Source organism: Pituophis catenifer, unplaced genomic scaffold (genome assembly GCF_029215685.1).
Source record: "Pituophis catenifer annectens isolate HBS135680 unplaced genomic scaffold, rPitCat1.0.hap2 SCAF_1, whole genome shotgun sequence".
NCBI classification, from domain to species: domain Eukaryota; kingdom Metazoa; phylum Chordata; class Lepidosauria; order Squamata; family Colubridae; genus Pituophis; species Pituophis catenifer.
This window is the reverse complement of record NW_027256881.1, coordinates 16,004,889-16,030,787: the sequence shown is the minus strand read 5'-3', so window position 1 is coordinate 16,030,787 and position 25,899 is coordinate 16,004,889. Positions and strand designations below refer to the sequence as shown.

Sequence of the window (25,899 nt, the reverse complement as noted above, 5' to 3'; positions counted from 1 at the left end):
TAAGTTAGTAACGTGGTTGTTAAGTGAATCTGGCTTCCCCATTGACTTTGCCGATCAGAAGGTCACAAAAGGGGATCACATGACCCTGGGACACAGCAACGGTCATAAATACGAGTCAGTTGCCAAGCATCTAAATTTGGATTATGTGACCATGGGGATACTGCAACAGTCATAAGTGTGAAAAGTGGCCATAAGTCACTTTTTCCAGTGCCGTTGTAACTTTGAATGGTCACTAAATGATCTGTTGTAAGTCAAGGACTACTTGTAGAGTATGGCATTGGGAAAAATGGTTGCAGAAATCAGCACAATATAAATCCAATGTATCCTTGTGGGATTTGACAGTAATCCACTCCTCCCTTGGATGCAATCACTCCATTTCGCCCGGCATCTAATAGGAATGTCTGCAGTATAGAAGTCAATTGACCTAACATGATTCCCAGAAAAAGAAGCTTAAGGTGTCAAAAGCTATAAAAAGGGTGATTTAATTATTCTTTGCTGGCAAAAAACAGCTACCAGTAGCGGGCTGTAGCCAGTCTGTTTTCAGCCAATAATTTGCAATTGCCAATAGAAAACAAGCCTGCTCAACTGCCAGGTCTGTTTTTGGCCAGTAAGAAAGGAACAAAATGTGCTTTTGCAGTGTTTGAGCTTGCGCAGTGATGCCACTATGGAAGCCCTGCTAATGCTGCATCATATGACACTGGCGTGTAAAGAAGGAGCTGACAGGGTGATGTCACTGCGAAGCTTACTATAGCTCAGTGTTCCCCAACCTTGGCCACTTGAAGATGTGTGTGTTGTGGTCCGCCAGCAGCCTGCGGAGCTGGCAGCAGAGTCGGACAGTGAGGAGGCTGGGGAGGAACATGGGCCAGTCCTGGAGCCTAAGGGAAAGCCTGGATGAGGGCTCTACATCAGAGGCAGAGATGGGGCCAGGGCCATCTGGGAGTGATGCGTGGACTCCGGAGCCCCCAGAGTCGGACAGCAGAGAGGCAGAGGAACAGGAGGAGCCTGCTCCTAGTGCACACATGCGCAGAGCTGCCAGAAGGCAAGAGCAGCTAAAGCAAAAGGGACAACTTGGGAGTAAGGCCAGGAGATGATTGGCCCCTCCCATAAGGCTTAAAAGAGAAACAAAGGCACTTGGGCCTTTTTGCAGGAAAGCAATGTTGCTAACTCTGTTTCCACTTGGCATCTCTTGTTTGTTTCTGAACTTTGTGAGGCTTTGCCAAGTAAGGCCTTTGGCAGGGTCTATCAAAGAAGATAAAGGTTGGTGATTATCCCGAAGGACTTCTTCCAAAGGACTTGTTTTGCAACTAATTGGGACTCAGCTGGGAATGAACGTAATTCTCAGCTGTTACAATAAAATAGGTTTATCTGGGACTAATTGTGTCTTGTAATGACTCAGTAAGCCTAGGTCACAACAGTGTGGAGTTCAAGTTCCAGAATTTCTCAGCCAGCCATGCTGGTTGAGGAATTCTAGAAGTTGAACTTCACACACCTTCTAATGGCCAAGGTTGGGAAACACTGCTATAACTTGTCCCACTTTGCTACAGCACATCTGATCTAGTACAGTGCTGGCATTTGTTTCTTGCACCTTGAATAGTGATAGCAGCAGTAAAAATGTCAGTTTATCCAATTTCACACAGAAGGAGAGAGGGAGAGGGAGGGGGAGAAAGGGAGAGAGAGGGGGAGAGGGAGACGATAGAAGGGAGGGAGGGAGAGAGAGAGGGAGGGAGAGGGAGAATGTCTGAAATCGCCAGGGATTTGTAGGGGACCCCCATTTCTTTCCTATGTATTTCCTCAGAATTAACTCACAGCTATGATTGTCAGTCTCCTGTAGGTGCTATCAGTACAGCCACTTCACTGTGTCTCCCTTTTCTTTAAGCCATGTGCTAATTTTTCCAAGGATAGCCACATCCATCAATCCCAAAACGAGAACATATACTTCACGGGTCTGTATTTGTGTCAGAAGCACCTACAAAGCTGACCAAAGGGTGCATCTGGATTGAAAGGATTTGCCAGTGACAACACCGTGGTCCATGGGATGCCCAATTGCCAAAATTAAAGGTGCTCCTCAGTAGTAAGTTCCACTTAGCTTCGCTACAGGTTCAGAATCGGGAGTGCATGGCACGTCTGTGTTGACGTCCAGGTGGGTGGGCGGAGCCTCCCGCCGCTGCCACTACTGATTCGTCTGAATGGAGGCAAACCAGGAGTGAAATGCTCCCGATTCAGACTGGCTCGGGTGAGTAGGTAGCGATGGCAGCGGACAGTTCGGAGAACCGGTAGCAAAAATCCCTGTCCCCGACCCCCATGCCCAGCTGAGCCGTGAGATCATCAGAGACTTTTTTTCCTTTTAAATGGCTCTGACGAGTTGCTAATCAGACAACTCAGCTTGGATTGCCAGAGCCATGTAAAAGAAAAAAAGTTTCTTTTTTCTCCCCCCTCCCGCCCCCGCCCCTCCCCCCCAGCCTCCAGCTTAGCTGCTGGTCGCAACACTGTAATACCTGCAATCTATTGCATCAGCAAGCAACTGAATCTCCCTGCCTGCAATCAAGCTCATCAGTGAGCAGCTCTATCTGCAACTTTAAGACTTGTGGACTTCAACTCCCAGCAAAGCTGGCTGAGGAATTCTGGGTGTTGAAGTCCACAAGTCTTAAAGTTGCCAAGGTTGGAGACCCCTGTTCTATTGGGTAAGTTTTTTTCCTCTTTGGGAGCTTAAAAAAAAATAATTAATTGGGGGGGGGGTTTAGACCCATTTTGGGTCTAGCACAGCTGCTTTTACATTGTGGGTGAGCCAGTTGTGTTGTGTTGTGATTTGTAGGTTAAAAAAGGGTAAAGAAGTGACATTGACTTGGCCACGCCTACCCAGTCACCTTACCACCAAGCCCCGCCCACTAATTAAGCCACGCCCACAGAACTGGTAGTAAAAAAAATTAGATTTCACCCCTGGAGCAAACCAGTAGAAACCCACCACTGGTACTCCTCAACTTATCACGGTTTGTTTAGAGATGTTTCAAAGTTACAACATGTGGGGTTCATTGTCTAGTTTAAAATGATTGCAAATCCAAACTTAAATAAGAAAACAATGGTAATTTTATTTGCTACTTTGCAAAGAGGGTTCACTGCACATACACACAAGTACAGTGGACACTTAAGCCATCAATATACTTTCTTTATATTCCCTATCATCGTCGCAAGTTTGCCTCCCACCTTTTCCTCATTGGCGGAGCACTCAGGTCGTCACAATCTATGCAAGGCGCCTAAAATGAATACATTTTCCACTGCCCCTTATTTACAATTTATCTCTATTAACTATTAGTTTCTAGGGTAGTCCTTTTTGTAGTCCTTCTACAACAGGGGTGTCAAACTCGCGGACGGATGTGTCGTGTGCTGGCCACGCCCATCCCCAGTTTAGCGAAGGGAAAAAAGTTGTGATATGTCACATTTATTTATTTATTTTATTTATTTTGCTGCATTTCTATGCCGTCCAACTCCCAAGGGACTCTGGGCGGCTTACAACAAAGAATAAAACAATGCGAACAATCCCATAAAAAATGTTAAAAAGAAAAACATTAAAACATTAAAAACTTTAAAAACGTTAAAACACATGCACTCCAATTCGTGGCCGGGTCTCACAAGATCATTATAATGAGATCAATGGCCCCAGGCCTGCCGGAAGAGCCAGGTCTTCACCACTTTGCGGAAGGCCAATAGGATGGAGGCAGTCCGGACCTCAGGAGGTAATTGGTTCCAGAGAGCCAGGGCAGCCACAGAGAAGGCCCTCCCCCGCGAGCCCGCGAACTGACATTGTTTAGCTGACAGGACCCGGAGGAGATCGACTCTGTGAGATCTTACCGATCGCTGGGAGCTATGTAGTAGAAGGCAATCTTGAAGATAGCCTGGCCCTGAACCATGTAGGGCTTTAAAGGTAATGACCAACACCTTGATTTTCATGTCGTCACAAGTTTGACACCCCTGTTCTACAATTTCTGTAAAAACAATACTCCTTTCTCCTTTCCCACACAACAACACTGAAAAAAGTGACTTATGACCATTTTTCACACTTATAAACATTGCAGCATCCCCATGGTCACATGATCAAAATTCAGCCGCTTGGCAACTGATTCATATTTATGACCGTTGCTGTGTCCTAAGGTCCTTTTGCCACCTTCTGACAAGCAAAGTCAATGAGGAAGCCAGATTCACCTAACACCCAAGTTACTAACTTAACAACTGCAGTGATTCACTTAACAACTGTGGCAGGAAAGGTTGTGAAATGGGGCAAAACTCATTTAACAACAGTCTCACTTAGCAATAGAAATTTTGGGCTAAATTGTGGTTGTGTAGTTTGAAGACTATCTGTAATGCAACCTTCCAGGAGTCTCCTTTCATGTCCCCCTACTTCACGGGTGGCAGTGAAGAAATATTTACTATACAATCTTTCAAGAAGAGTCCAAAAGAAGGCACATTTGTACATGCAAATTTGTATATGCACACATTTGTACATGCAAATATGAGCAATTCATGAAAAATTGAATATGTTGCATTTGACTTATTTGGGTATGGAATCTTTTAAGAATCCTACATTTTCCAGCCAGCTTAATTGAGAAAAAAGTATTTTTGCTCCCTATTGTATATGCATACAAACTTTATGAAGTTTTTATACTATCCATTTTTTTCTAATTTTCTTTTTTCTACAATTTCCTGTGACTATTGAGTTGACATTATAGATGTTAGTATGAGACAATCTAGCTCCATCTAGAGAAGACTCGATGGTTACCGCCATTGGCAGGAAGACTTTCTAATGTGTTCTGTTCCTTGAAGAGTCTGGTAACTTAAAAGACGACTCAAGAAAGAGGTCAAAGCATCTTGCTGAAATAGAGCTAAGGAACCAACAGCAGCAGGAATAGATGCTACAGCAGTTAGTTTGAAAATGGGGATGGGGACTTAGTAAAGCAAGATGCTTCAAACTGTCCTCTGTAAGTTCTCAGTTCTGAAACATATATTCAAAATCATCATTCATCACCCTTTATTAAAGGATTATAACTAGTAATCGTACTGTCAGCACTTCAAGCTGCATTTACTCTAGTGCTGACATAAGAAGGAGAAGCGGAGGCATCTGGAAAGGGACGTTTGACTTTTCACCTACTTATTTTCCCTGGTGATAATATCCCCTAGGAGATGGGATGGGAGGGGGGAAATTCCTTTGAGCTGGAGCAGTAGATTAGGGGTAGAGTGACTTGGAAGATGGCCAATGAGTGCAGAGGAGTGGGGAACGGAAAGGGAGGGTTTTGGGTCTGGAAGTCAGTGTTGGCTACGATGGAGTCGGAGTTAGAATGTTGTGCTTAATAAATGGGAGTTTTTCATCAAAGACTTTGTTTGAAATGCAATTTATTTGAGACGACCTCGAAACCTGACACGTACATTGCCAATAAAGTTTAATTTTAATCGTTAACAACATAATAAGCCTATATCAGTGATTCTCAAAGTGTGGTCTGGGAACACCTGAGATCCTTTCAGGAGATCTGCAAAGTCTAAGGAATAAATATTTTAACACTTCTCAGATTTAATTTCTAATACAGTACTTATCAATAGATATAAACCACATAAACCAAAGCTTTGTGGATCCTCCACCATTTTTAAAGATGGAAGAGGTGCTGACAGCAAAACATTTAAGACCCACCAGCTTAGATAATATTTATTTGCAAACAGGAGTGTAATTTGCAAATCTGCAACATGGCAGGTGTGGCTTCATAATCAAAGTCCAAAGGTGCTGTCATCTTGCAGATTTTGAACCCTGCTGGACTTTACAAAATATACCAAAGGCATTTCCATTCACACAATTTTAGAACAAAATACAGAGGTAATTTCATGCCCCTGCTGTTTCTGTTTCTCAGTCCCGCAAAAGCAGTTTGAGAATGAATGGGGACTTCTGGTAAAGTCACTTCTTCTGCTGACACTGAAAAGAAAAAGGCAAAAAAATAATAATACTGTTACTATCGTGACCAAACTTCCATCATCCTAACTTCAAAAAAAGGTTCTTCAAAAGTTTAACAAGCATTTTTTTTTATAAATCCCATATAGCAAATTATCCAGCTCACTTTCTTGATTTATTGTTTGAATATCCCTTTTAATGATTAAAACATCAGCCAGGTCCTGTTGTATAGCTAGTGTAACATCTTTTCCCATGTCATTCTCATAGCTTGTCATTTGTTAATCCACTTTCAGCAGGTCTCAATCTTGCCAGGTAAAACTTGTTCGTCTTCCATAATATAAAGAATATAAAGAATTCTTTATGATTCATTCCAAAATCTTATTTCAAATTCATCTGAAGCCTTAAGCCATTTTTAACTTTCTAAAATCAAAATAATCATTTTGTTGTTTATTCTCCCCTTCCCCCCTTTAAGTTCTTAAACTTGTAATTAAAACTTTATTTGGCTATGGATTGACCGAGACTCACTTGTCCAACGGGTAGTCCTTATTTAGTGACTGTTCAGAGTTATTACAAGAGTGAAAAAATAACCTTGCAATCAGTCCTCCCTGTAAAGCAAAGGAAAGCTGAAGTAAGATCGTAAGTACCGTGGTGGTTTCACTTATCAACCGCTTCACTTAACAACTGTGTTACCAATCCCAACTATGGCCTCTACCTTTACTCCAGGGATGAAATCTAAAAATTTTTGCTACCGGTTCTGTGGGTGTGGCTTAATTAGTGGGCGGGGCTTGGTGGTAAGGTGACTGGGTGGGTTTGGCCAAGTCAATGTCACTTCTTTGCCCTTTTTTAACATACAAAACACAACACAACACAACTGGCTCACCCACAATGTAAAAGCAGCTGTGCTAGACCCAAAATGGCCCCACAACAAGCAGGAACCTCACACAGCCACAAAAAGCCCCAAAAAAACAACTTTCATACTTTACCCACACAAAATTCCACATACAGCTTTGTGAGATTTTGTGTGTTTGTGTAGTTAGAGTGAAACACTACAGAAACACACTAAATCTCAGAAAGCTGCACAAATATTATTTTATTTTAATTTATTTTTATTTTTATATAAAAGCAGCTAAATTTAAAACTTCCTAAACTTTAAATGGCTAGGTCTAAAAAAAGAACAACTAAAAAAAACCCCAATTAACTATTTTTTTTAAAGCTCCCAAAAGGGGAAAAAAACTTACCCTATAGAACAGGGGTCTTCAACCTTGGCAACCTTAAGACTTGTGGAATTCAACTCCCAGAATTCCTCAGCCAGCTTTGCTGGGAGTTGAAGTCCACAAGTCTTAAAGTTGCAGATAGAGCTGCTCACCGATGAGCTTGATTGCAGGCAGGGAGATTCAGTTGCTTGCTGATGCAATGGATTGCAGGTATTACAGCAAGCAGCAGGCGTTGCGACCAGCAGCTAAGGTAAGCAAGCTGGAGGCTGGGGTGGGGGTGGGGGGGAGAAAAAAAAGAAACTTTTTTTCTTTTAAATGGGTCTGACAATCCAAGCTGAGTTGCCTGCTAATCAGCTGGGATCGTCAGAGCTTGGCTCGTCAGAGCCATTTAAAAGGAAAAAAAGGCTCTGATGATCGCGCGGCTCAGCTGGGCATGGTGGGTAGGGGCAGGGATTTTTGCTACCGGTTCTCTGAACTGCCCACTGCCATCGCTACCTACTCGCCCGAGCCGGTCCGAACCGGGAGCATTTCACCCCTGCTATACTCTATAAACTCTGCTCAGCATTTATTTCTTCTTGGTTAGCTCCTGCTTTTGCAAAAGGAAGGGTTAGTTAAGGAAAGCCAAATACAACAAATTTCTTAACATAAGGATGGTTTTGTGTCTTGTCAGTCCATGACTCTAAGACCAGCCCTATATGAAATTAATGTACATCAAATTCTATCCAATTATAAATAGAAACAACAGCTTCATCCTTAGTCTACTTTAATGTGCTTCTCATAGCAATCATGGAGGGGAAACTGAGGCCATTCCTTCTGCAACCTGACTTTGCCCTTACAGTCCTGCAGACTTTGAAACTACAGCCCATCATTTTTTATTCTCAATTTTACAGCTTTCTGATAACTACTTTCACCTCATAACCCATTTAATAACAAAGTTCTCCGTGCACTTGGCTTTTTTTTTAAAACTTAAATTATTCATTCTCTGACAGAGATCCATCCATTTCCCTCCAGACAATACATTTTTGCTTTGCAGTCTGTTATATTTGACAAGGGTTAGTGAGTTAATGATCTTCTTACTTTTAGAGTAGTTGTGCTTGATCAATAACCATAACAAAGAACATTCATTCATTCATTCATTCAAAACATTTGTATAGCTGCCCATCAGATATGAAACTCTGGGATGCTCCCAATCATCAGCTAAAAACAACGTTAATATATCATTAATGTTTACATACACTGTATCTATTAAAACCACCAACATTAACTTTATTTTAAAAACATTTATTATAAACTATTCAAAAAAACAGATCTAACAAAAAAGAAGGTGGAGTTACATTATATATAAAAGATCAATACTTCTCTATAGAAATACACAAAACCAAGAATAAAAAACTCCTAGAATCCATATGGGTCAATATAAAAGGGGGAAAATGACATTGCTTAGGCCAGCCAACCAAACAGAAGAAATAGATGAACTCTTTGCTAATCAATTAACAAATGTATGTAGGAAACATACCACAATAATAATAGGAGACTTTAACTACCCAGATATCAACTGGGAGACAAACTTTGTAGCAAGTGGGAGATCGAACATATTCTTAACCAATTTAGCTGACAACTTTGTCATCCAAAAAGTAGAGGAGAGAACTAGAGGAAAAGCTATACTGCACCTAATTCTTACTAATAGAGAAGAAGTGATAGAGGGAGTTGAAGTTGCCAGAACCTTAGGTGAGAGTGACCACATCATATTGGAATTCAATATAATGCAAACACAAGCAATAGAATATAATCCAACCAGTGTCTTTAACTTTAAAAGAGCTGATTTAACAAACTGAGAGAGATCCTAAGAAAAATTGATAAAAATCCTAAAGGGAAAAACAACTCAAGAAGTATGAGAAACTCTGAAAAATATTATTATAAAAGACCAGTCTAAAACAATACCATTGAAAAAGAAAGACAAGAAATCCAAGAAGAAACTAGCATGGTTGCACCAAGATCTCTCTGATAAACTGAAAGACAAAAAGGATAAGTACAAAAAATGGAATGAGGCTGATTATGTTGGTCTGTGATTCTGAGGGAAAATGATCCAGAGGAATGGATCCATCCCTGAAAAGCAGAGTAACTGAAATTCACAAGGAAGGAAGAATTCTCTCAATTTTTCTAAAATATGGTCTATAGGTAAGCTTTCCAGATCTTTCCAATTGAACATAGCTTCCAGCACTTGGCTTTTGTACTACAACTGAGCTGATGATATTCCCAGGCATATGAAATACTGTTAATATTTTAGATCAGAATTTAAATTGATCATATTTAGATAATTAATAGAATGCTGGAGGCATATTCTATTAATAAATTATGACGGTTTCTTGTGTCAGTTCAAACTTGCATTTCTTGCATTTAGAAAAAATGCATAAATACATTGACAGAACATAATCAGCCTAATTACTGAATTAACCCATTTTCAGCATTTGTGTAATTTGTTGAAGCATGAATTAGCTAAACAGTCAGAGTTTGCATGACATCCTGAACCACAAGAAAACTAAATTTAATACCAACCTTGTACATTTCCTAGATTTTTCTCCTCGCTTCTTCATTTCTCTTTAAGTTTTCTTGACCTTTTTAAAAGCTTCATTAACATTTTACCCACCATTCCAACATGTTTATTTGCATTTAATCTGCATTGCAGACATTTTACCCATAAACTAGTTAGAAAGTTGGTTATTCAAGGTTAAAGGGAGATGATTAGCCTTTGGAATGTAGGAAGTTAGCATCCATCCCTCTCCTAGGAAAATGAGATATTTTAGGAAATATTAACAGGGCAGGATATTTTCCCTAAAAGGGAGGCAGAATCTCAGCCCGCCCCCCCACACCTTTGTCAATGGGTCATTAAGGCCTGGGCCAATCTATTCAACATAACAAAGATCTCCTTCAGGCAGAGCCATAGTAGGAATTGCCCAAAGCCCTTTCATTACATCATCACCCAGCAAGATTCAACCAAGCATAACACAGAGACAACCTAAAAAGCTGGCTATGACCTCTAACAGCAACCAATTAGGATACTCTTCTTGAGCCCCAGGAAGTTCAAAGCCAGAGGGGGTATAAAACCCAGAGACTCTCAGCATCCCTTCCCTTTTTTGCCCAGGATCTCAAGCCATGTGATCCTGTTCATCAATAAACCTTTCTGTTGAGTATTGAATGGCAGATTCAAACGAGCCAATCAACGAAAGAGACCTGGGAGTGGAAACTTAAGCAAGCATCAATGGCTGAAGCTGCGGACAGCTCCGGGCTATAAAAGGAGCTGCCGTGGCTGGGATTCCCCATTGCAGTTATGGAGCTTAAATAAAGTATTTGTTGCTAACAGAGTGTCCAGTCCTTCTTTACGGCCCATACTTAACACTTTCCAAGCAACTTCCATGAATTCAGTGTCTTTTTCCCCACCTGGAACTGAATCCAGAAGGATATTTCTTCCAACAGGAAGGATTAGGAGATTAATTTGCCTCAGTCTGCCAAACATTTAGTGTTTGTGCAATCCTGACTGAGATTAGACATGGATCAATCAATACATTTCTAATTGTTTGAGACTTAAACACTGTACCCAACAGACAGAACAGAATTATAGAGTTGGAAGGGACATTGGAGATCTTTTAATCCAACCCCCTGCTCAAACAGGAGACCTTATACCATTTCAGACAAATGGCTGTCCAATCTCTTCTTAAAAACCTCCAGTGTTGGAGCATTCACAACTTCTGGAGGCAAATCATTCTACTGATTAATTGTTCTAACTGTCAGGAAATTTCTCCTTAGTTCTAGGTTGCTTCTCTCCTTGATTAGTTCCCACCCATTGCTTCTTATCCTGCCTTGGAGAATAAGTTGACCCCGTCTTCTTTGTGGCAGCCCCTTAGATATTGGAACACTGCTATCGTATCAGCCCTAGTCCTTCTTTTCATTAAATTAGACAGTATTTTTCCAATATCTGTTTGTTTTAAATTTGTTTTTTGAAAGTTTACATTGTTTAGTATGTACAACTGTATAGGCCAGTGATGGCTAACCTTTTTGCTGTCACATGTCAAAAGCAGGGGGAAAGCAGGAGGTCGTGCATGTGCGTGCCCACACCCATAATTCAATGTGGCCTGCCCCACCCTGCGCATGCACGCATGACCCTCCCTCGCTCCCCTGCTTTTGGCACATGATGGCATGATGGGCCCAGTAGGCCCATTTTTCGATTTCCCCAGGCTCCAGAGGCTTTCTAGGAGCCTGGGGAGGGCAAAAATGCCCTTCCCCATCCCCCCCAGAGGCCCTCTGGAGGCCAGAAACAACCCATTTCCCAACTTCCAGTGGGCCCGGAAGGCCCCAAAATCAGCTGGCCGGCTTGTGCATGCGCGCTGGACCTGAGCTAGGGCAGCGCTTGCGTGCCCACAGATATGGCTACGTGTGCCATCTGTGGCACGCGTGCCATAGGTTCGCCATCATGGGTATAGGCAATATATATTTCACTATTATATTTCTTTTGTAAAAGCTTCCTTAATGAATTGCATTATAGTATTAGTGCAAACTAATCTGAAGATCCGCCCTGGGTCTTCGGAGAGGGGCGGCATATAAATTGAATAAATAAATAAATAAATAAACCGATAATTTTTTAAAGGATAATTGGCTTGATGTTTAAAACTATGAAATAATTATATCACTTATTCTAATTTATCTTCTTGGAGATATTTGCTCTATTAATGTTTTAATGCATTGGGATTAAGAGACATGGAACAGAGGATTGTGTCTGAAATGAAAAAAATAAAAGATACACCATTGGAAACAATGGCAACACAAAACATGCCTTTGCTCTCTTTTAGAGGTTGTAGACAGCAGCCCAACTTGGTGCCACGCACTACAAGCTGCAGAAAAATTGGCCAGGGAGATTATTTTTAAAAGATAACCATAAAAATGTTCATAGAAAATAGGTAGCAGGGTACAAATAGAACCAAATTGAGACCTGGCTCAAAAACAGTAACTGTGAGAGGAACCTTGGAGTCCTAGTAGATGATCACTTGAATATGAGCCAACAATGTGCAGCAGCAGCCAAAAAACACTAATACAATCCTGGGTTGTATAAACAGAGGCATAGAATCAAGATCACGCACAGTATTAGTACCACTTTATAAAGCCCTAGTAAGATCACACCTGGAATACTGCAGCCAATTTTGCTCACCACGCTACAAAAAAATATTGAGATATTTGGAAAAGTTCAGAGAAGAACAACTAAGATGATTAAAGGCCTGGAGACCAAAACGTATGAAGAATGGCTGCCGGATTTGGATTTGGCTAGTCTAAAGAAAAGAAGAATTAGGGGTGACATGACAGCAGTATTCCAATATTTGAGGGGCTGCCACAAAGAAGAGGGAGGTCAAATTATTCTCCAAAGCACCAGAAGGTAGGACAAGAAACAATGGTTGAAAACTAATCAAAGAGAGAAGCAACCTGGAATTAAGGAGAAACTTCTTAACTGTGAGGACAATTAACCAGTAGAACAGTTTGCCTTCAGAAATTATGGGCGCTCCATCACTGGAGGTTTTTAAGAAGAGACTGGACAGTCACTTATCTGGAATGGTATAGGTTCTCCTGCTTGAACAGGGGGCTGGACTAAAAGACCTCCAAAGTCCCTTCCATCTTATTCTGTTCCATTCCGTTCCGTTCCGTTCCGTTCCGTTCCGTTCCGTTCCGTTCCGTTCCGTTCCATTCCATTCCATTAAATAAATATTCCTTTCAAAGATTGCTATGGGAATTTTGCTCACTGCCTAAACTGAGGAAGCATTGATCAGGATTTTTTAGTGAGGAGGCTCTAAGCCAAGACTGGTCTGGGGAGGCTTCTCTTCTGTAGCTTGGTGTACCTGTATCCTCTGAGCAATGTTAAGCAGTTGGATCAAGCCATCCTCCCGCCCTCCGCCCCCCCCCCCCACAAAACCTGAAGTGATGCAATGTCAAAGGAGGACAGTGGTACTTTTCAATAATTACTTTGCAATTCAAAGTATCAGGGCTCATGGCTTTGGGATGAAACAGATGCCAACTTTGCAAAACGCAGGGAGCCACCTGAGCAAATAAGCTACTTAGTTCCACAGGAAGTTAATATAATTTATCTCCCATGCATTGAATAGCTTCTATCAGACCAGAAATTACAATTTGGCAGCAGATTTTGAAAGAACTATGGGGCTGCTCACTCAATACTCAATCCACCTGTGGTCCTGGGTTCTCAAGTTGTATCAAACAAAGACATCCACAGAACACACTAAATCAAAACCCAATGCAATAGACTGCAGCACAATAGGATACTGTGTTTGAACTCGGTCAAGGACTCCAATGTTAGTTAAAGTAAATTGTTCAAGTGGCCAGTCACATTGCCAAACAGTAGTGCATGTCTCAATAAAGGACTAAACTATTGTGTAGTGGGCTTCAGAAGGCAAGAACCAGACCAGCAAAGCTATAGCAGTATTTATTGACTCAAAACGAACTGAGGAACAGCAGGTAAATGCCTGTAATTTATACTCCGGGCCCACAAGGTCTTAACCAATTATAATGCTTGAAAAACCCACCCAAATATAAATGTTCAAAGTTTCTCTCCAAAATAGTTAGAGCTAACAATGAGGGTCATTTAAAGGATGGTTTCACTTTAGCAGGGTTAACACAACTATATACACTCAATACGTAATAAAACTGGTCTCACAAACCTGCAAATCTGACTGCTATTCAGAGGGTGACAAAATATGAGGTGAGGACTTCTAAGCAATTCTTCAACATGCACCAACAGAACTCATGCGAAATCTGCCAGGAGAGATGTAACACTTTGAAAGTTAATTACCTGTATTAATAGGAGATTAAACAGTGCTGTCACTATGGGTAGGTGGAAAGCTGCACAGAACTGTTTTGTGCTATTGCATTTATTTCTGGATTATTTTTGCTTGGCTGGCTGCAGTGGTGGGTTTCAAAGTTTTTTACTACCGGTTCTGTGGGTGTGGCTTGGTGGGCGTGGCATTGCTTGGTGGGTGTGGTAGAGGAAGGATACTGTAAAATCTCCATTCCCACCCCACTCCAGGGGAAGGTTAGTGCAAAATCCCCATTTCCTCTTGATCAGCTGGGATTTGGGAGGCAGAGAATAGATGGGGGCGGGGCCAGTCAGAATTTTTACTACGGTTCTCCAAACTACTCAAAATTTCCGCTACTGGTTCTCCAGAACTGGTCAGAACCTGCTGAAACCCACCTCTGGCTGGCTGGGCTTTGAGTAGAATGGGCATTTAAAAACAAAAGATTTTGCTTCATTGTGAAAAAGGCCTGAAATCAGACTTGGTTCAAAAGTGAGTCTAACATCTCTCCAGACATAACTTCGATCTTTTAGAAGCCAAGTATCATTTTCTTCCCCAATTCTGCAGCATCCAAGCAGTCACCCGTTCTCTTTGTAGCCTCTCAACTGAGTCAGCCCAACAAGAGGTTGCGTGCTTCAATGCTCTGTTTGCCGATCTCCCAGCTGGTTGCTAATTTCCGATTCAAATGTGCCCACCATTTTAACGAGGTACGCTTCCTGTTGAGTCAGACTTTGGGATATAGCAATCAGCCTACTGTTCTTAATCCCACTGTAATTCTGCCTTAGAAATGAAAAGAGGAGGAAGGAGAAAGTGGTGGAGAAAGAGACATGACAGAATAGTCTTCTTGAGCCATTGTAGGTATATATATATAGAGAGAGATCTAAGGGGATGTGGAAGGCCCCATAACTATAAATTACGTTCAGAAACCCTGCTTAAGGGGGCTGTTGACAGCAATGACTAAAAACCCTTGTAATTGGCAGGTTTCCCCTGCCAAACAATGTGCATCAGCCAATTTTTTCACACCACCCACCTTCGGCCGCCCACAGAGAAAGAAAGCAACAGTAGAAAAGGAGAAACGGGGCGCAACTTCTGGATGGGCCAGAATTGAGGTGCATAATGGTGGCAGAAGATATAGGGTGCATGGCCTACTGCTGCCCCAGTGGGATCTCATCAAGAGGCAGATTCAGAGACATGAAGGGAAAGCATGAAGGGAAATAACACTCTAAAGTTCAGCCTTCCAACCTTCTGGAGAACTTTTTGATGATGACCTCAGATGGGGCACAGTTGATGATATCATCAGATCCATTTGTCTGGAATGATAATAGGGTCTTCTGCTTGAGCAGGAAATTGGAGTAGAAGACCTCCAAGGTTCCTTCCAATGTTGTTTTTCTGTTAATTATGGTCAATTTTCAGGACTTGTGGGGTGGGTTCTGGGAGGCACAACATTCTCCCTCTTACCCCTCCCTTCTGCTGCCAGCAAAAATTAGCCATTTTAGCACCACATATCAGTAGCATAAGTTCATTGGCTCCCTGGCCTTCACTATCCTTGGGTCTCTTCAACAATTCCTTTCTGGCTGTGACCATGGGACTGAGATTTTCCAAGTGGAAATTGTGCAAAAAATATTTACCCAAGTTAGGAGACCAGGCAATTTTCTTGGTTTCAGAAAGAAGAAAGCATAATGCAATTGTTAAACCCATCTCTGTTGTGCGCCTTATGATTTTTGCCATTATTATTTTTTTGCTGCTATCTCATTAAACCTAGTTGGTCACCCTCCCCTTCTTCAGCTCCTTTCTCAGAAAATCATAAGCAATTAATTTTTGGTGAATGCAGATGTTTCTCCATATGCCTGCGTGGACTCAACATCATTGTTCAGAGCAGGCCTGTTGTTTCAGGATGAGGAGCAGCTCTAGTACTTATTTTTAATTTTATTTATGGCATTTGTATGCCACCAGACTTTAGAAACAGTGGTCTGGTTTGAATATTGTAAAATTGAACAGAAATGTCTCAGACTATGGCATTTCAATACATCCCTGAGATTTTTATTTATTATTTAAAGGACTTCTCTTCTACCTGTCACCCAGGAAAAGCTTCTGGAACATCTTACAGATAATAAACATTGAAAGGTACCTTGTATAGAATTCATACTCTCAATTTAATGAGACCTGTCATTAAAAAAAAGACATGGATAGGTTAAAAAGGGCAATGCCATTACCAACTGTTAAGGTCGTACAAGTCCTAAGGCATTCAGCAGGAAGTTTTTCTTTATTTATACGTATAATCAAATTTCTAAAACCATCCAAGTCAATAGTCTCTGGCAGTTTACAAAAAAATAACAACCAGCCAATCAAAATCCCCAATAAGATTTGTCTTTTTTCTTCACTGCTGAAAACAAATTTCTCCTTCACCACCCCCCAAGAAAAAAAATCTGGAACAAAGAAAATCAAGGTATAATTTGTGGATCATATATTTTGTGGACTGAATTTAAGAGAGAGGGAGTTTAGCTATTTTGAAGGAATAAAGGATTGTAAGGTTTTTGTCCCTCTCTGTAAACCTAGGAAGAATAATTTGTGCCCTCCATCACCTACCCTCCACAACAATTCATTTGCAGCCCTCTATATTCCTTTCAGAGTAAATGAGGGCTAAGTGGCAGACTGCGAGTTCAAGTCCCACCTTAGCGATGAAAGCTACCTGGGTGAGTTGGGCCAGTTACTCTCTCTGAGTCCAATCTACCTCACAGGGTTGTTTTTGTGGGGAAAATAGGAGGAGGAAGGTGTATTGGATATGCTTCCTGCTTTGAGTTATTTATAAAAATAATAAAGGCGGGAAATAAATAAAAGAAATAAATATTTTCCATTCTATTTTTATTACAAGTATTCCTCAACTGATGACCACAATTGATCCTAAAATTTCTATCCTTAAGAGACAGAGTTGTTAAATGAATTTTACACCATTTTATGACTTTTCTTGCCACAGTTGTTAAATGAATCACTGCAGTTGTTAACTTAGTAAGACTGTTGTTAAGTGAACCTGGATTCATAAGTCACTTTTTTCAGTGCTTCTTAGCAAACCTGGGCAAATTGAACTGTCCATTCTAGATGGATAAATACATCTTTTTTTTTCCTTTCTTTTTCTTTCTTTCTTTCTTCTTTCTTTCTTTCTTTCTTTCTTTCTTTCTTTCTTTCTTTCTTTCTTTCTTTCTTTCTTTCTCTTTCTCTTTTTCTTTCTTTTTCTTTTTCTTTTTCTCTTTTTCTTTTTCTTTCTTTCTCTTTCTCTCTCTCTCTCTTTCCTTCTTTCTTTATTTTTTTCTCTCTCTCTCTCCCTTCCTTCCTTCCTTCCTTCCTTCCTTCCCTCCTTCCTTTCTTCCTTTCTTCCTTTCTTTCACCAACCACAATTCACTTCCATAGACATGCTGGATCCAAGGAAAATTTTACCTAGGCTTTTATCCTATTATTCATTATAAGAATCTTAAAAGCAGTTGACAGCAATATAGACATACAATTACAAGATAAAAATAGCCCCTTTAAAAGACAAGAGAAAACCAAACAGAAAGATTTTTTAAAAGACATCAGAGTTGTGGGCCATAAAAGAGAGGGAAAGTTTTGCAAAGATCATAGCCAGTTAAAAAATACAATACAATGTAGGATCCAAGGACCTCCTCAGGGTGGTGAAATTGTGTTAAAAAAACAACAACCCGTCAAGATGGCAACCACTGCTGCAATCATAAAAAGATAACAGAACATAAGCATTAGAACATAATTGAATTGGGTGGCCAATAAATTTAAAGCCATCATCATTCATCAGTATCCTTCTGGATTGGATCCCTGGCCTATCTAATTCAGAAATCTGTTCTCCTAGAGGTCAACAACTGCACAAATTAGTAGCCTACTCGTCTCCAGCAGATGGCCTTCAGAAGTAGTCACACTGCCATTAAAAGTAATGGCGTTGGAACCTGAGGACTCCCATGAATTGATCTAACCCTTTTTCAAAACCAGGAAAACTGGTAGTCAGCAACAATCTTTTTTTAACACACAATGCAACACACACAGGGATGGGCTGCTGGGGGTTCACAGGGGTTCGGGAGAACCTCTAGCTAAGATTTGGTGCAGTTCAGAGAACCCCCAAATCCCGGCTGATTTGGTCTGGCTGATCCCACCCTCCCAGGAGTCCCCACGCGGCCTGTTTTGGATGCAGGTAAGTGCAGGGCGCGTGCAGAGGCTTGGGGAGGGTGAAAAACTGGCCTACCGGAAGTTCGGGAAGACCAGAAACGGGCCCATTTTGCCCTCCCTGGCCATGGTGCAGGTGGCTGACTAGGCCATGCCTACCATGGCCACACCCACCCAGCAACCAGGCAGAGAACCCCTTGCTAAAATTTTTGAAGCCTCCCCCCTGAACACACATAAAAGTGGGCAGGTCTTAATTTTTTAATCCCTTCTTCAGATGCCCTTGATAGGACTCCCTCCAAAGTTCACAAGTGAAGAAGTAAATAATATGGTGTCCTTTATGCAGAATTTATGGATGGCTTACCATATGAGTGGTTAGATCAGAAATCCATATATATAAATTTAACAGGCTTTTTTTTTTTAATGGCTGTAATCTCACAAATTGCCAAATCTTGTGAGATGTTGATATTTTTACATATCCCTTGGGCTTTGGAGTGAGAATTTGCAAGATGTTAATGGTGAGATCACTGAAATTACATGAGAATTGGAAAGAATGTGTGATGTGACCCCAGCATCTGGGGAAACTATATTGCATTTGAAAAGCTGGTCAACTCCTGTCAAAGCAGGCTAAAGTAACTGGACATATTCTGTAAAGCAAGCATATGGCAACAGCAGTTCATGCCTTCATGAAGTTCATGACTATATAGCTGAAATATCACAATATGGTTTACAAAGGACTACTCTTGAAATCCACCTGGAAGCTTCAAATGATTTAGAATTACAGTGATGTATTTACTGGCTGGGACTTGCCACCATGATGTATTTTGTCTTGCCTTGGCTTTCAATTAACATCTGAATGTAAATCAGGTACTGGCCATTACTTACAAAGCCCCACATAGCTTGGCACCAATGTATTTTTAGGAACTTTCTCTAGCTGGAATCAACCTTCCAGTTGTGCTAATAGTCCTTGATTTCCTCAAGAGGCTACCGAGACTTGTTATGTGCTGCTCTTCTGTTTGAACTGATGATGGTTCCTACAACTTTGGCTTCCTGACAACTCTTGAAAGCAGAAGTGTACTAGGCAGCCTTATGTTGAGGTTTATGTCCGAGATGGTGACCATACTATGGTTGTTAGGTTTTATGGTTCTCTATGTCATTTTGATTCTTTTCAGTGGATGGCTTTTTAATGTTTCATAACTGCTGACTCTAGATTGCCCTGGGTGATAAATCTAATACATAAATCAGTAAAATAGCCCAGTCTCCAGAGGGTCTCAAAAACCTGAATGATATCCCACCCACCCCCACCCCATCTCAGTTAGAAGCATTTCCTTGTTTTTGTAGCAATGAGTGACTTACACTTTCCATAACACTAAAGAAGGCAGGAAGAATTGAGCGGCTAGATTTGGGCTAGATTTGGGCTAGATAGGGCTTCAGGATGTTGACCTTTTCTGAGTGTGGGATCTCCCTCTGAAAGTACAGTTATGTTTCTATTTTTGATTCTGTATCTGGCTTGGTGGTAACATTTACTTCCTTCCTCTTTCTCTCTCTGGTGAAGTACACAGAGAGGGTAAAAGGAGACAGGAGAGAGACAATTGCTTTTAAGAGGTTGAGCAGATGCATGCAAAGTCATTTGAAATGCTTCGTTTAAACGGGGTGCACACAGGCAGCTTTTTCTGGCTGTCTGCAGGCAATTCTGATCAAGCCGGAAACTCACCGGGACTCTTCTGCTTGCAAGGTTCACTTTCTTATTGAGGGAAGACCCCCCCTCTCCTAGAAGAATGAAATACTTTGAAAAATATTAAAAAGGCAGAATATTATATTTTCCTGGATGAGAAATGGAGAAGCATGCTCTTGGAAAGCAGCCCCTTTCTTAATAGCCCCCAGCAGATTTTTTTTTTTGCCCATTAAGAAAGACTGGGCCATCCAGGGGTGAAATGCTCCCAGTTCGGACTGGATCGCCCGATCCGGTAGCGATGGCGGTGGGTGGTTCGGAGAACCGGTAGCAAAAATCCCTGCCCCCCCCCCCATGCCAGCTGAGCCACACAATCATCAGAGGCTTTTTTTTTTACTTTTAAAAGCATTTTTTCTACCACCTCTTCCGATGAAAAAATGCTTTTAAAAGTAAAAAAAAAAAGCCTCTGATGATCGCGCGGCTCAGCTGGGATCATCAGAGGCTTTTAAAAGCATTTTTTTCTGCAACCCCTTGGCCGAAGAGGTGGTAAAAAAAATGCTTTGAAAAGTCTCTGACGATCCCAGCTGAGTTGCCTGATCGGCAGAGAGGTATTTTTTAAAAAGCCTCTCTTCCGATCAGGCAACTCAGCTGGGATCCTCAGAGAGGCTTTTTAAAAAATACCTCTCTGCCGATCAAGCAACTCAGCTGGGATTGTCAGAGAGGCATTTTTTAAAAAGCCTCTCTGACGATCCCAGTTTTGTTGCCTGATCAGCAGAGGCTTTTCAAAGCATTAGAAAAAATACTTTGAAAAGTAAAAAAAAAAAAAAGTTGGCCACGCCCACCCAGTCACATTATCCCCCCCAAGCCATGCCCACAGAACTGGTAGTAACAAATTTTACATTTCACCCCGGGGCCATCCTATCTACAGTATAAAACAAAAGACCTTCAGCTCCAAGATGATGGATTAAGACATGACCCTCCAGGACATAATAGGATACTATTAGCACACTAGCAGCAGAGCTCACTACAATGTACAATCTCCTAAGGATATTGCTCAGTCCAAACTTCAACCAAACCTGGCTGCTCAACCTACGAGCCAGCTATGACTCCTACAATAATCAATAGAATATATGTTCTTGCACAGGAACAGGAAGTTCAAGGGCAAAGCCCAAGAGAAGGTATAAACAGCCCCCCCTCTCAACTCCATGTGGTCAGCTACCCAGAACCCATGTGGTTCTGCTTCCTCATTAAACCATCTTTCCAATCAGCCTCCATCTTTCCAGTGTCTTTCCCTTGGCTTGGAACTGAGCCAGATGGATATTTCTTCCCACATTATAAAAGCTTGAAGGTTCTGAGATGTCTATTACCTCTGAAAGCATTGGGGATGGTCCCCAGAGCCTCTTGGGAGTTTATGCACACAGGTAGTCCTTGACTTACCACCAGAACTGGGACCAGAATTGTCATTGAACAAGATGATCATTGAGTCATGCCCGATTTTATAACCTTCTTTTGGTGTGGTTATTAAGCGAATCCAGTTACTCCCATTGGCTTTGCTGGTTGGAACCAACTGGGAAGGTTACAAATGGCACCCATGTGATCCTGGGATGCCACAACCTTACTTAAATACATGCATGTTGCCAAGCGCCCAAATTTTGATCACATGACCATGGAGAGGCTGAAAATGTCTAAATGTGAGGTCACTTTTTTCACTGTCATTGTAACTTCAAATGGATGCCAAATGAATGGTTTTAAATTGAGAGCTCCTGTGTCTAGGTTTCCATTTCTGTCTTCCACTGTTCCTGCATCACTCAGGATTCTGAAATATCAATTGTAGGAGAATTTTCCCAAGGGCACATTTGAACCATAGACCATAACACATTACACAGAATGCTTTCCGGTAATATCAGCATTGTGTTGTTTCTTTGTGTCATATATATAGGTATATACATAATATTTATTTATTTATTTATTTATTTATTTATTTATTTATTTATTTATTTATTTATTTATTTATTCATTCATTCATTCATTCATTCATTCATTCATTCATTTAGCCGTGTTTATGTAGTGTGTATTGGAGGTGGTGACCCGGGGTGAAATCCAGCAGGTTCTGACAGGTTCTGAGTACCGGTAGCAGAAATTTTGAATAGTTCAGAGAACCGGCAAATACTACCTCTGGCTGGTCCCAGACTGGGGTGGGAATGGAGATTTTGCAATATCCTTCCCCCAGGAGTGGGGAGGGAATGGAGATTTTGCAGTATCCTTCCCCTGCCACGCCCACCAAGCCACACCATGCCCACCAGGCCACACCCACAGAACAGTAGTATAAAAAATTGGATTTCAAATGTGAAGGTGTACGCAACAAAATTTCATTTTAATGTATACCAATTAGTGTACATTCAAAGTGACAGTAAAGTTATTATTCTATTCTATTATTCTATTCATTCTATTCTATTCAATAGAATATTATTCTATTCTATTATTCTATTCATTGCAGTTATCGATGGACCTAAAGAAGGGTGGGGGTGGGGTCACAGTCCTTCTTTATAGTCTTATGCAAATTAGAGCATATTTCTGAGTGGGTACAGCAGCAGGGCATTTGACCAGATGGATCCCAAGCAAGTACTGTATTTGATTGGATGCAGCTCATCATGTGCCTAATGAGGTCAATGAGGCTATTAGGCTGTCTTTATGAGGCAATGGGGCAGGACTACAAAGACAATGGGGCATGGAAAGAACAAAGTGGCAGTTATTCCCTGGACATAATTTCTTTTGAGGGAGTTGCTTTCCATTGCTTTCTCAAAGCTCTGATCGTCTCCCAGAATTTTTTCTCAGCTTGTCCTTATTCCTTGGCCTTTTATGACGGAGCTGACAGAGTGGTTTTCCCCGAAAAGTGTTTTTGCAAATGGGGCAGCTGCACAATTTGACACTATAGAGTTGCTGACCCTGTGCTTTGTTTTCTTCCGGAAGATGCAACTGAGTTAGGATCTTTAGCCTGACCTCTTTTCCCCACCCCACAAATTTCACAGTTTGCAGCAAACCAGGAGAAACGATTAACCTGAAGGACAATCTTATTAACACAAATTACATCTCCCTGGCTTTGGTCCAGCCACATTTTCACGATTTCTTTTTCTAATGGCCCCACTTTTAATGTGGGGCAGACCTGGGCACTATTCAAAAGGGTAAGTGCAGCCTCACATTCTGAAATGTTGCACAACCCAAGGATTTCTGGCTATGAGGAAGTCATAGAGAGCTGCATCAAAATAGACTCCAAAGAGTTCATATTAAGGACAGAATCAGTGTGTGTGTGTGTGTGTGTGTGTGTGTGTGTGTGTGTGTGTGTGTGTGAGAGAGAAGAGAGAGAGAGAGAGAGAGAGAGAGAAGAAAGCGAGAAAAAGAAAGAGAAACAGAAAGAAAGAAAGAAAGAAAGGAGAAGAAAGAAAGAAAGAAAGAAAGAAAGAAAGAAAGAAAGAAAGAAAGAAAGAAAGAAAGAGAAGTCAAGTTTCTGTCTACAACAGCATGATCAAAGCTCTGTCATTGGACTGAACCATATTAGAACCCAAAAGTTCTTAAGTGAGGTTTGCTTGGATGGAAGGGCCCAACTGGTCAGTCTTTCACTTAGATTCTTTCCTAAAGTTTCGTATTGGTTATCTGTCAGCTAACACACTTTTCTTGTCTGGTTTGGAAAATGTGGCCTGCTTAGTAACCTTATGTTATCAGCTTCCTCCAGATCTGGTAACCATGTCACCCAACGAGTTCTGCAGCTCCATAAAAAGCCCATTAAGAGTCATGGGAATATATATCTCTGTATTTTAGAAGTGTGTTTGTCCTTATCAGCTGTATGGAACAGATAAAACAGATAAAAACATAACTTTCCTTTAGCTAGCACACTCTTTAAGCCACAGGAATAATTTTCTTCATCTTTTTCTTCTTCTATTCATATTGCTGCTCATATTTGTATCCCCCGACTCCTCAATATCCTGCCCCCACCTCCCTCAGCTGCAGCAGAAATATCAGGGAAAAGAAACAGCATGAGATGTAATTATGTTTGGTCAGGCAAATGATAGCTGGCCAGCCATCCTCCTTTTGATGGATGCTGGTGGTGAGTTTACAAATTACACACACACACACAAACTTAAACCACACAAAATATCCATGTCCCACTGAGTCATTGTTATTTCCTTACCTGAACAGAATGATCAAGGAAGGGCAAAAAGACAATGGCTCAGGAACAACTTCTGACTTCCTGTTGGTTTCCCCGCATTAAGTTTCTTTGTAGGAATCTGGCAAGGAGCATTGAAAATCTATCTTTCCTTCCCTCCCTCCCTCCCTCCCTCCTCCCTTCCTTCCTTTCCTTCCTTCCTTCCTCCCTCCCTCCCTCCCTTCCCCCCATTCTCTTTCCCCTTACCTTTCTTCCTCCCTTCTTTCCTCCCTTCCACTTCCACTTCCCCCTCCCTTTCTCCTTCCTCTTCCTTTTCTTCCTCCCTTCCCCCTTCTTTCCTCCCTTCCCCTTCCACTTCCCCTCCCTTTCTCCTTCCTCTTCCCTTTCCCCCTCTCTTTCTCCTTCCTCTTCCTTTTCTTCCTCCTTTTCCCCTTCTCCTTCCCCCTTCTCACTCCCTTTCCCCTTCCCCTTTTCTGTCCCTTTCTCCTTCCCCTTCCCAGCAGGAATGTAAGTGTCTGCTGCTGGGTTGGAGAGGAAGGGAAGGATTGTGAGACTGTCTGGGAAACTATCACAGAACAATGAAAATAAAGATCATGTGACTGCAGCAACAACAGCCCAACAGCAGCCAATAACACTGAAACAGCCACAACTTCTCCAGATTTCATTCCCTCAAATTCTCAATGTGAATATATATTATATTTAATATACTGCCATATAAATATATTAAATATAATATTTTTACATGGCAACTGCTTTGAGGTTGAGGGGAATGTTAGAGAGCCCAGATGAGGAATGCTTTTGAGCCAATGAATCTTCTGCCATCATCCTCAGACAAACCTCTGCCTTGAAGATAGCACTTTCCCTGGCCTCCAAGAGCCAAGCCAAATCCCTCATGCTGTCTAAAAAAAAGCAGTCCCTGTCACTTGCTCTAATGCATGTAAAAAAAAATTTAAATTAAGTATTTAAAAAATATAACTGTAGAAAGTTAGCACCCACTCTTCTCCTAGAAAAATGAAATATTCTAGGAAATATTAAAAAGGCAGAATATTTTCCCTAAAAAAGAAATCTTAAGGGACATAGAAACTAAGCCCCAGCAGATATTTTGATGCCAGCTTATCTACAAGACAAAAGATTGGGCCATCTTATCTACAAGACAAAAGACCTTCAGCTCCAGGGTGATAGGATTAGCCCTCACTCAAGATCCAAACCAGGACAAAGCCATTAAGCCATAATAGGAATTGCCCAAAGCCCCTTCATTACATCACCCAGCAAGTTTCAACCAAGCTTGGGACTCAAGACAACCTACAAAGTTACCTCTGCATGGCCCCATGGGAGTCTGACAACCAATCAGAATACATTTCTTTCACAGGAACAGGAAGCAAGTTCGAAGCCCAAGAGAGGGTATAAATCTCTCTCTCTCTCTCACCCATGTGCTCAATAACCCAGGACCTCAAACCACGTGGTTCTGTCCACCATTAAACCATCTTTCCAAACAGCCCCCATGTTTCCAATGTCTTTTTCCCCACTTGGAACTGAACCCAGATGGACATTTCTTCCAACATGACAATAGCAACATAGGTATGTATATTGCCTGCTTTGAACTACCTGCTAACTCCAGAAACTCTCCTTGCTCCTGTTGCCCAATCTATGATTTGAAGCCTATCAGAATCCATTTGACGATGTGCTATCAAATTTGTGTCAGCTCTTAACGACCGTGTAGGCAGACCTTCTCCAGGATGAACTGTCCTCAACCTGCTCCTTCAGATCTTCCAACAGTGCACTTATCACTCCTAGAATTAACTTCATCCTCCTTGATGTGGTGGTCTCTTGAGTGTAGAACCTTTATTAGGAGTGTCAGCAGCCCCGGCAAAAAGTTTCTTTTTCACCGCAGGCTAACAAGTCTGTCTGGCAGGGAGATG

General features: G+C 41.4%; 1 long non-coding RNA gene across 2 annotated transcripts; it reads right to left on the bottom strand.

The window, feature by feature from the left end:
• Window positions 1-6,455: 6,455 nt before the first annotated feature.
• Window positions 6,456-24,125, bottom strand: LOC139318456 (uncharacterized). 2 transcript variants are annotated; one of them, XR_011600512.1, is made up of 3 exons: window positions 24,005-24,125; window positions 13,854-13,947; window positions 6,456-6,531 (listed from the first exon to the last, which is right to left on the bottom strand). It is a non-coding gene; the product is annotated as an uncharacterized lncRNA (long non-coding RNA). The 2 variants fall into 2 exon arrangements; XR_011600511.1 differs by lacking the exon at window positions 6,456-6,531 and adding an exon at window positions 9,837-9,922.
• Window positions 24,126-25,899: the final 1,774 nt, after the last annotated feature.